The sequence below is a fragment of the Dermacentor albipictus genome, chromosome 3 (assembly GCF_038994185.2).
Source record: "Dermacentor albipictus isolate Rhodes 1998 colony chromosome 3, USDA_Dalb.pri_finalv2, whole genome shotgun sequence".
Lineage (NCBI taxonomy): Eukaryota > Metazoa > Arthropoda > Arachnida > Ixodida > Ixodidae > Dermacentor > Dermacentor albipictus.
This window is the reverse complement of record NC_091823.1, coordinates 148,040,940-148,053,071: the sequence shown is the minus strand read 5'-3', so window position 1 is coordinate 148,053,071 and position 12,132 is coordinate 148,040,940. Positions and strand designations below refer to the sequence as shown.

General features: G+C 44.4%; 1 protein-coding gene across 8 annotated transcripts in view; it reads left to right on the top strand.

Annotated features, from left to right (window-relative positions):
* Positions 1 to 12,132, top strand: part of LOC135896690 (uncharacterized) — a 35,468-nt gene that overhangs the window by 1,337 nt on the left and 21,999 nt on the right. For all 8 annotated transcript variants that reach the window (XR_010562779.2, XR_010562778.2, XR_010562777.2 and 5 more), the window contains exons 2-3: positions 3,320 to 3,554; positions 9,189 to 9,527. The gene's annotated coding sequence lies outside the window, so the exon portion shown is untranslated. The remainder of the gene's footprint in view (positions 1 to 3,319; positions 3,555 to 9,188; positions 9,528 to 12,132) is intronic.

Genomic DNA, 12,132 nt, shown 5'->3' with positions numbered 1-12,132 from the left:
ATGAGACGGAAATCATCAGAAGAATAAGAATGGGCTGGGGTGCATTTGGCAGGCATTCTCAGATCATGAACAGCACGTTGCCATTATCCCTTAAGAGAAAAGTATATAATAGCTGTGTCTTACCAGTACTCACCTACGGGGCAGAAACCTGGAGGCTTACGAAAAGGGTTCTACTCAAATTGAGGACGACGCAACGAGCTATGGAAAGAAGAATGAATGGTGTAACGTTAAGAGATAAGAAAAGAGCAGATTGGGTGAGGGAACAAACGCGAGTTAATGACATCTTAGTTGAAATCAAGAAAAAGAAATGGGCATGGGCAGGACATGTAATGAGGAGGGAAGATAACCGATGGTCATTAAGGGTTACGGACTGGATCCCAAGGGAAGGGAAGCGTAGCAGGGGGCGGCAGAAAGTTAGGTGGGTGGATGAGATTAAGAAGTTTGCAGGCACGGCATGGCCACAATTAGTACATGACCGGGGTTGTTGGAGAAGTATGGGAGAGGCCTTTGCCCTGCAGTGGGCGTAACCAGGCTGATGATGATGATGAATGTTTCGTTTCGTCCGCTCCGTGAGGCCATTGGTTTGCGGGTGGTAAGGAGTGGAATGACGATATGCAGAACCACAAATCCGTAAAAGTTCTTCAATGACGTCGGCAGTGAATTGCCGTCCACGGTCACTGATGACAACCCGTGGAGTGCCGTGACGAAGTATGACGTGATGCAACATAAATGAGGGGACATCTGCTACAGTGGTGGATGGAAGTGCCACCGTTTCCATGTAGCGAGTAAGGTAATCTACGCATACTCTAGTCCAGTGGTAGCCAGCTGTCGTCTTTGAAGGCTGGCCGAGCAAGTCGATGCTGACTTTTTTAAAAGGCAATGTCGATGGCCTAACTGGTTGCAAGTTAGCCTGCTGGAGCCTTCGTCGTTTGCTTGTGGCGCTGGCAAACAGTACAGCTGGCGACATACTGTTTCGTTGTTTTCCAGACCTTGGGCCAGAAAAATCTCTGGCGAAGTCGATGTAGGGTGCGTGCAAAGCCAAGGAGCCCGGACGTGATATCGTCATGCATGGAACGAAGGACAGCAGGGCGCAGGTTTTCGGGCTCAACTAGAAGCAATGGAGGATCATAAGACGAGTAAATTTTTTCTACAGCAAACCATTACGAAAAGTGAACGGTGTTGTTCCTGCTGGCTCACGTGCAGCTGCCCGTAGCGATATTCAATGTAGGGTCGCAACGTTGCTCGCTCTCGAAGGTACTCAGGTCTGGAAAGTCGGAAGAAATGGAAACTAGGTAGTCATCGAAGTCATCATCGTCAGCTTTAGTGTGTGACGAAGGGGGACGGGATAGGCAATCAGCATCCGTGTGACCATCGTTCGCTCTTGTAGTTAACAAAAAAGCTGTGCTCTTGAAGGCGATAAGCCCTGCGGGCCAACCAGCCAGACGGGTCAAGCATCCCAACGAGCCAACAGAGTGAATGATGGTCAGTCACTATCATGAATACGTGGCGGTGTAGATATGGGCGGAACTTCTGGATGGCGAGGACGACTGCTAGACACTCGAGTTCATTAACGGTGTAGTTTTTCTTCGCTTTCGTAAGTGTCCGACTAGCATAGGCAATGACATGCTGACGGCCACCGCATATATGAACAAGTACGGCGCCAACACCCGCACCGCTGGCGTCAGTATGCAGGTCATTTGACGCCTATGGATCAAAGTTCCGCAGGACCGGTCCAGAAGCCAAAAAAATGTAAGCCCTTGAAACGCCGACTCGCAGTCAGCAGTCCACAAGTGTGAGGTGTCTTTGTGAAGGAGAGACGTGACGGGAGAGGCAAGCTGTGCGAAATTCTTCATAAAGCGCCGGAAATATGAGCAAAGGCCCAAAAAGCTTCGTAGATCTTTCATCGTGTGTCGCCGTTGGTAGTCGCAAACCACTGCTATTGTTTCAGGGTCTGGTCGTATGCCGTCTTTATCCACCAGAAAGCCCAGTCCGAGGGCTTGACGGTCACCGAAATGACATTTCTTCTGGTTTAAAATGAGGCCAGCTTGTTGGATACAGTCACGAATGACCGACAGACGCTGATTGTGCTCTTCAAATGTGGAGCCGTAGATGATGACGTCGTCTAAATAGCGCATGCAAATTTCCCATTTGAGTCCGCGGAGCACGTTATCCGTAAATCGCTCGAATGTCGCAGGAGCGTTGCATAAGCCAAAGTGCATAACGTTGAACTCAAAGAGACCGTCAGGTGTCACGAAGGCTGTCTTCTCTTTGTCTGAGGGGTGCATGGGAATTTGCCAATATCCTGACCGTAAATCGACAGAAGAGAAATACGACGTGGAGTGGAGGCATTCGACGGCGTTGTCTATTCGTGGTAGGAAGCACACGGCCTTATTTGGGACGTTGTTTAGGCGGCGATAGTCCACGTAGAATCTCCATGAGTTGTCTTTTTTCTTGGCTATGATATAGGAGCAGCCCAGGGGCTTCATGATTTCTGAATCACACATTTCTCTAACATTTCTTAGACCTGCTCGGCGATGACTGTGAAAACGTGAAAATTCTCCTGACGAATTGGCGTCGCTTGACTTGTATGGATGCGGTGTGGCATACGAGACGCCAGTGGTATATGTGACGCCCGTTGGTATTGAGCAAAATCAAACACTGTGGCATAGCGAGGGAGCACTCCTTGAAGCAGACACTGCTCATTAGAAGCGTCTTATTCATCATGCGCTTAAACTCAGCAGAATTATCATGGGTGCAATCGGAGTTAGATTTTTTTCCGGCAGTTGACTTTTCGGCCGTTCCGACGCTGACAATGGCTTGTTCGTCAAAACTTGCCAGTTGAAGTCCTAGCGGCCATGTTATGTATTGGGTTGAAATGTTCACTGTCCACAAACGAGTACAACCATCAGTGGTGAAAATGAGTGAGCGAGGGACTGTCAAATCTTTCTTCAGCGCGTCGTTATGATCGCACTTGTCTAAACCACAAGAATCCGTATGAAGGCGAGAAGTGTCGACAGGCAGAAACATTGCAGTCTCAGGGGGCAAACACACATCTTTCGACACGGAGAGAACGTCCGCGGCATCACTGATGTTATCTGCCATTGAAGTTCGCGCGTCACGGCGAAGAGAAATCGTGCCGGTGCCACAATCCAAGGTTGCCCCCTACTCACGCAAGAAATCACTTAAAATAATGTCATGCGTTGTATTGCAAGCACAGTAATTTAACTTCGAAATGTCTGATGCCCTATCGTAACTTGACATTGGCGGCAGCGGCAGCATCGAAGAAGCATCGACAAAGTAACAACCTGCCTTTTCGCAGATAACGCCAGCTGTCCTGTGACGTCGCTACCGTGCTTGCTTCAACCTTGGTGGGCGTAGCCCTGCAAGCGTCTTTGCTGCAAGCCCTCTTTGTCCGGATCACGCCACAGTCTTCTTCAAGCGCCACCATCGACAGAGCAAGCTATAAAGTGGTGGAAGTCGAGGCCTGCTTTCACATTCGCGGCAGCGGCAGCATCGAAGAAGCATCGTCAAAGTAACAACCCGCCTTTTCGCAGGTTAGTATTTCGATACTTAGTACTTTTTTCCCCCTATTGCTCCTGCTGCTGCTGCTGCTGCTGCCAAATTGAGCCAAACCATGTCCTGCAATATGATATGCGCCACTTGTGAGCTAACGCTTACTGTTTCAGACTCTATCATTGAATGTAGTGACTGTACTTCTAAATTTCACACCGGGAAATGCTCGGGAATCTCGGACACGACAATTAGGTCGAAGGGAGATGCGTACCGCCTGGCTTGGCGCTGCACGTCCTGTAGACGGCAGAAATTACGTGCGCAACCTAACAAATCTAGTGATGATTCTGACGCGCAAGATGTGCGGCAGTTGTTAATGACCATTAACGGAAAGCTTGACCAGCTGTTGCCACTCCGAGAGGTAGTTGAAGGCATTGAAGACACTTTACAATTTCTGAGTGAACAGTACGATGAACTGCAACAACGAACGGAGCGAAATGAAAATGAGATCAAGGATCTAAAACGCAGAACCGAAAGACTTGAGGGAAACGAGAGTGATGTCAATCGGCTTCAGGCTGAAATTGACCAACTTGAATGGAGGAGCCGCCGCTTAAACCTGGAATTTCATGGGATTAAACACTCTGAAATAGAAAACCTGCTTGAAAAGCTAAACGACGTAGCCGTGCAGCTCGAACTTCCACAGCTCTCAGAAAATGACGTTGTTTCAGTTCACCGGCTGCCGTCAAAGAAAGAAAAGATACCGGGTATAATCTGTCGCTTCGCGAAACAAGCAGATAGGGACCGCTGGTGGAAAAGCAGACAGAAGTTGCGTGAATCGAAAGACGATGTATTCCTGCTTGAAAATGTCATGAAAAGGACCCGCACTTTGCTCTTTCAGACAAAGATATGGGCGAAGCGAGCAAACTACAAATATGTGTGGCACAGCAACGGCCGCGTTCTTATCCGAAAAACTGACGGTGAACGCACAGTAGCTGTTTCTACCGAGAGGGATCTTGATAAACTCGCTTAAAATCAGTTCTTAATAACGATGGCTTGTGTAAGTGGGGAGACTTACATATTACCACAAGTATTCAGTCAGCATTTAGGCAAAAAATGTCAGCAATCCTTTAAATGCTTTCATCTAAACATTCGCTCAGTTTCTAATAAGAAAAACGACTTCTTGTTTTTTGAACAGCTAGGACAATCATTTGACACGATACTGTTAACAGAAACATGGTCAATGAACGATGCCGATATTTTCCGTATCCGAAATTATAGTGCCTTCTACTTAAATCGGTCATACTCTCGAGGAGGGGGAGTTTGCATCCTGGTAAAGGAAGTATTCGAGTGTGACTTACTGCCCGAACCTTCCGCAACAACTCACTATGAAATTCTAGCAATAAGAATGCATAACACCGTTATTATAGTGTGTTATCGCTCTCCCAATGGCAGCGTTAGCAAGTTTTTTGATAAATTAGAAATCTTTGAGTTTGTTAACAAAAATCGGCTTGATTTAATTTACGGCGGGACATCAATATTAATATGACGAAAAACGATTCCTAAACTTTACAATTAGATACTTTACTGAAGGTGAATGGTTTAGTGAATGTAATAGACTTGCCCACTAGAGTTACCGAATATTCATCATCTTTAATTGATATTTTTTTTCACAAATATCATCCCTGAAAAAGTTAAGGCGGGTGTATTTGCCTATGACCCCAGTGACCACTTGCCTATATTTATTCGCGCCAAAGGGCACATTCAAGAGAAGGCAACGCAGCCAATGCACCAGATGCAAAAAATAACCCCGCACAATTTGCCTATATTTCGGGAACAAATAGAAAATGCCTGTTGGGATGATGTATATAGATCCAACGAAGCAAATGGGGCCTATGAAAAATTTCTTCACATTGTCAAATCAATATATGAATCTAGCTTTCCCTCAGTGCGCGTTAAGCCAAGCAAAAAAAATTCGGAATCCATGGATTAACTCTGAGCTTCTCGGACGAATCGCACATAAAAATGTACTCTATGGCAAGTTTATTTCAACTAAAGATATCGAATTATTCCGCCAATTTAAAGTGTGCCGTAACCGCCTCGATAAAGATGTAAAAAAAAAGGCTAGGCGAGAATATTTTGCAAATTTCTTTGCAGCAGCTGCTGGATGCTCTGAGATTATGTGGAAAAGGCTCAGCTCTGTATTCAGGGATTATCCGCCTATCAGTAAACTTCTTAAATTAGATATTAATGGTATAGAATTATCTGGGAAGCGGCTTGCAGATACATTTAATACATATTTCGCAAGTGCAAGTAATAAGCCTATGCAACCAAATGATCTTAGTAATATTCCGGTTAATAGCAACACTATTTTTCTTAAACCTGTAGATGAAAACGAAGTAAACCACATAATTAAAAATCTAAACAGCAGCAGTGCGAAAGATATCGACGGGTTACAGATAAAACCTTTAAAATACGTTGTCGATATTCTGGCTCCATGCATTGCATATATTTTCAACCTTTGTCTCAGTCAAGCTATTTTTCCCAGTAAAATGCAAGAAGCACGCATTAGTGTCCCATATAAAAAAAAAAAGGTGACAAAAACGACATCAGCAACTATCGTCCAATATCAATTCTCCCTATGTTCTCGAAGCTACTTGAAAAAATAATTTTAAATCGGCTTATGGATTTTGAGCAAAAAGATAAACTTTTAAATGAATGCAAATTTGGCTTTCGCAAAGGCCTCAGCACGGAGTGTGCCCTAATTGCTCAGAAAGAGTTAATTTCAAGGGCGATTGATGAGGGAAAACTGGTTCTGGGGTTGTTTGTAGATTTTACAAAAGCATTTGATTGTGTCAATCATTCACTTCTTATTAGGAAACTCATACGTTATGGTTACCGCGGGAAGACTGCATCCCTCATCACATGTTATCTAGAACACCGCAAGCAAAGGGTCGGTATTAATGATGAACTCTCTAGTCCACTGCCCGTTTCTTGTGGCGTACCACAAGGCAGTATTTTGGGCCCTTTCCTTTTTAATCTATATATTAATGATATCATTAGTATCAGTATCAAGGCAAACTATATAATTTACGCCGACGATACTAGCCCATTCCTGATAAGAAAGTCGGCGGATGAATTAGTTGAGGAAGCAAACTTAATTCTTCGAAAATTGCATGAATGGACACGTAAAAATTGTCCTAAAATAAACACAAACAAAACAAAAGGAATAATTTTTCGAAGCAAAAATAAAAGCGTAACAGTTAATACGCCTATATTGCTAAATTCAACTCCTATCGATATAGTTCCGTACTTTAAAACTTTAGGTGTTATCTTTCAAGAAAACTTCTCTTGCGATATGCACGTAAATCCTTTGGCGACAAAATTATCTCCAATAATCGGGCTTGTTTACCGTAACCGTCATATACTGCCAAAAAAATAATGATGCTGATTTTCAACACACTGTTTCTTTCTAGTCTAAACTACTGTCACTTAGTTTGGGCTACTACCACACAGGGAAATTTGGAAAAACTTTGTGTACTGCAAAAAAAAAAAATCCTACGAGTCGTAGAAAATGTTCCAAAATATGTTCATACACGTGAATTTTTTATAAAATACAATGTAATGCCAATTACCAGTATGTACGATTATCGACTCTGTAGAGCGTACAAACAAGAAATAAAAAATGGAGCCAGCTTTCTAAGAACACTAGCGGATTTAAAAATCAACATTACAGCATATGCGACAAGGTCCAGGGAGTTTTGGAAAGTAGAAACCGTCAGCACGACATACGGACAACAAACTATTCGTAACAACCTGCCAAGGTTACTGAATAATTTACACAACGAAACTACTGAATTGGAAAATACTTCTTTTTAAAGCTCTGTATAGTTATTTCTGCCTGCACCGGATTGTTTCCCTGGCGTTCGCAAAATTTTCCTTATCGAAAACTAGTCCCATTGTATAGCTTATATTCTTGGTATTTTCATTTGTTTAGTTTGTAGGAGAAATGTTATTGATACACCTTGTGTTACGATTATATCTTTCTCACCCTTGTTTTTTTTTTAACAGTTACGATACCATTGTGCCTATCATTGTTTTTTATCCCTATTGGTTAGAGATGATTTTTACTATGACCTGTTAGATCACACCTTTCTTTTTCTTCATTTGCTTCGCATGGTTCGCGATGCTCAATATTGCGTAAAGGACATTTCGAAACAATGATGTACTACCTTTGTGCTCGCTAACGCCGCGCAAACGCCGATGCGGGGGCCTGCGGCTTCGTCAAGCTGTCCATGTGGAAGCTTTTTCTGCATGCTCCTCGCGCCATGTACTGATGCAAATAAACATCATTGTGATTGTCAACTGAAGCAGAACAGAGCCCAAGTGGGCGTAACATTTCCCCGCCAACTCCGCGAAAGGTAGCGCCCGGCAGTGTCTCTTCAATTTAGACGGAGTACTAAGATCTTCCTTCGTTATAAGAAAATTATTAACATCTTCAGCGATTCCTTTAAGCAGATGTCCTACTTTGTCTTCGTCTGTCATGCTGGCGCTGACGATTCCGCATAATTTCAAAACTGCCTCTGTGTACGTTGTACAAGTTTAGCCAGGTAACTGAGGTCGTCGGGAAAGACTCTACTCAGCCTTCTTTTTCTTAGAGATCGGGTCCCCGAAGCACTTGGTGAATTCTTCCACAAAATTATCCCAGCTTGTCAGAACGCTCGCGTGGTTTTCAAACCAGAGGAGTGCGGATCCGGCGAGAAAAAGAACCACGTTATAGAGCTGCTTCGTAGGGCTCCAGTGGTTCTGGCGACCCACTTGGTTTAGTGCTTCAGCCAGTCGTCGTCGTCGTTTTCGCTCACCTTCCCCGAAAAAGGTGGGTGGCTCTCGCAGCGGTGTCCAGTAGCCAGCTTGCATTGCGTGATTGCTGTCTGGCGAACCAGTGCTGTCGCCAGACAGCACTGGTCAGCCTCCAACAGAAGCGGCGGCTACTCATATATATCACAAAACGTGTGCCGGGGAAAGGTTGCGGCATAACGCATCTCACAATGACTGCCGGTGATAATGCGTTTAGCATTGAATCAATATGGCGGCAGAACGTGTTGCCACTGTCGCAACGGGTTGTGTATGAGGCGTGTACTGAAGCTGGTCTACCCTTTCGAACCTCCCTAAGTACTTGACGCCATGTGATGCCGCCGCCCCGAAACCTGCGCACCGCCTCCGATATGCATGGCGCGCTGGTGCGCGCTGAGGAACGCGTCAAGTAGGAACCGGGTTCCTCACTCGCGCTTTTTTTCTGGATACGCGGCGCCGTCTGGTGGCGCTGCCTAGAATTCCGCGCGTAGCCTCCAAGACGTGAAGCGTGACGCACTGGTACCTGTGAACGCTGATAATTGTTCCCTAGTTTGCAGCACACCCAGTGCCTGTAGGCAGTGACCCAAGTCGGTGAGAGGTTCAATGAAGAGCGGCAAATGCGCATTGCATTTGTGGCGCAGTCTGCTAATGTATTTTGGCAAACATTTGCCAAAAAATACGTTAGTACAGCGTGACGAAGCCTCGCTGCCGCTTTCGTTGTTCTACTTCGCGGGGATAAGATATTTCTTCGTGCAAGGCATGTCGGAGGGGATCGCGCGACGCTTCATTTTCTTGCTCATTATTTCTTGGCGCTAATTGCATTTCAGGTGCTGGGCAAGAAGCCAACCGGTCATGCTGCTTGCAAGCAGAGTCGTCTTTCTCGTCAGCGAGATCCCGCAGCCGATTGAAGCAATGGTCAGTTGGCAGTGGCACAACGGTCGATTTCGAACCCCGTTCCCTCAGCACAGATCGTGTGGCACATACCCAGCACTCCAAGTCAGCGTCAAGGAGTTTCATCGAAAAGCTCGACCTACCCAGTGCCGCATCTTACAGTGACCCATATCGGCGTCAAGTTCCCTTCCGGTACTTGGTTTCGAATCCTGTTGCCTCAACACAGCAGTCTCATGCGCGCTACCCATTCGACCGCTGACTACCCAGGGACCCAGGTAGGTGGCCAATCGTTTAATAGAAACATACAAACGTACATATATACATAAGCCGCATTTACATCAATGCCACAGTATAACGCATCGCATTTCCAAGCGCATTTTAGAAAGGCGATGCGACGTCGTTTACATGAAGCGCCTTAACTCTGGCGAGAATGTATTATACTGAGAGCCCTTAGTCTCGACGAGCGATGATTCATTCTGGGCTTTTTAGAGGCTTCTCGAAAGGCAGACACGGTATATTGCTTTTATGTTGCGGAGTAAACGGGCTGGAGTAATCATCGAAAGCACGCCGCGGCACCTTTTGTTCAGTCGGCATTCTTAACGTCCAAACATCTCGGAGTGTTTATTAGAGAGACGTCATCATGGATGGCTTTTGACTTTGACCTATCAACCACCCTCAGGTGCCCCCAATTATTTCCGAAGCGGCTTTGCTATCCTCACTCGTGGGCTGCCGTAGCCGCTCACTGTGAGTGCAGCGATCGTCCGTTTCTGTCAGTGGTCCTTTCTTTTGTTTGTGTTTTTTTGCACTGCTCTGATGCCTATAACTGAAATTTGTGGGTGGGTCAACCTGAAATTTGGGTTGCGTCAACTTGAAATTTGGAGGTGGGCCAACCGAAATTTGTGGCTGGGCCAAGTTGAAATTTGGGCGTGGTCAAACTTAAATTTGGGGTAGGGTTAAATAAAATTTGGGGGCATGCTTACGCATATTTGATACTTGCATACTTGATATATGCATACATGATAAGCTTGAAACCTACGGTATTCGAGGGCACTGTGGAAGCATTATAAAATCTTATCTTGATAATCGCTATCACTATGTCGAAATCAACAATAGCCGCCCATATTTGAAGCATATCACCAGAGGCGTTCCTCAGGGTAGTATTCCTGGCCCGTTCCTGTTTATCGTATACGTAAATGACTTCGTAAATATCTATAAAGATGCGAAAACACGTAATGTACGCAGGCGATGCCAGTACATTTTTTTCATCACCTGACTCTAGTAGCCTTAAGAATAAAGCTAACACTGCTCTGAAAATTCTTCATGTATGGTCAAAACAAAACTGTCTAAAAATCAATATAAAAAAAGACAAGCAATAATCTTTAGGCCCAAATCTAAGCAAATAATCAGTTCCATCAACCATGTTTATGACGATGTAAGCATAGAAATTGTAGATAGTTTTAAAATACTTGGAGTTATTTTCACACAAAATATGCTTTGGGACATGCACATAGAATCGATAATGGGCAAATTATCTTGTGTAGTTAGCATGATCGTGCGGCTGAGACCTCTTTTACCTTACAGAATCAAGGTTCTTGTTTATAACCCCTTATTTTTTTCTGCACTTTATTACTGTCTGCTCGTGTGGGTTACCACATCACGTACGAATCTAGAAAAGATACATATATTTCAGAAAAAATTTTGCGAGTAGAATGCCCACCACATCAGACTTATTTCCGAAAACAAATATAATGCCCGTGATTAACCTTTATAATTGCAAGTTAATTCAAGCTTTCAAACGGGAGGTAAACGAGAACTTAAAATTTCTTCATGAGTTATCTAATCTGTCCAGGAACACACATTCTTACATCACAAGATGTACGGAACAGACGAAGATAGTCCCTCCGCGTGCCATTTATTCTACAGGAAAGATATCATACACAATACCAACACTTTTAAATTTGTTTCTGAAATCAAGTCTTGATATTTGTATAACTGATGTACGAGCTTTACGTGAAAGTTTTGTCACTCAATCTTTCTTAAATAATTGAAGAGCGTTTTTCAGGTAATTTGTGTTCTTGCGTTTATTTTTTGTGCATATTTCACACGTAGTCAATTGCTATGTATATATATATATATATCTCCTGTTCAATCGCTGTTTACCTTGTAAAGGAGGCTGCGGGCTCTAGTCAAGTCGCTTGCCTCTAAAGCGACATTTATCCGCAGTCCCCTCCATCACTGATGGAAATAAAGAAGTTCTTCTTATTATTATATTTAGACAACTCCAGTAGTGTTTCCGCATTAGTATTCTGTTCTGGAATTTTCTTTGAATTGGGCTGCCGCGAACGCATGAGTGGACGACGATTATTATTGGCTTTTCTCACGGATACAGGCAATGTGCACAGGACGTTCACATGATCGCGCACGCTTGCTCACACTGATATTACGCAACCGTCCTATTTAGTTTCAAGACCACAGCGCAAAAGCTACATTCACATTGAGAAGACGAACATATAGACGGATGATGCACTCGCGACTAATTCATTAAAAGAAAGCACACTGAACATGATGGCTCTAAACAGAGAGGGACGTGTCACAAGCAATACTAGATCAGATCCACAAAGTAAAGCACCTTAATATTTGGCAGAAAAAAAAATGTCTTAAGTATAGAACTGGCCTCGAAGCTCCTTTCACATCAGTATGCCCCATTCATACGGCTTCAAGAAGAAACCAACCTCCTCATCAACATTACCTTCAGCATTCTCGATGCAGTTGTCACCATTTTTCAATAGATTCTACACCACTGGTGTGCGCAAGTGGCCCAAATTCATGTGCCTTCATCGAATGCTTCGGCGCGGCCGCGGGAGCCGAGGAGAAAGAGCT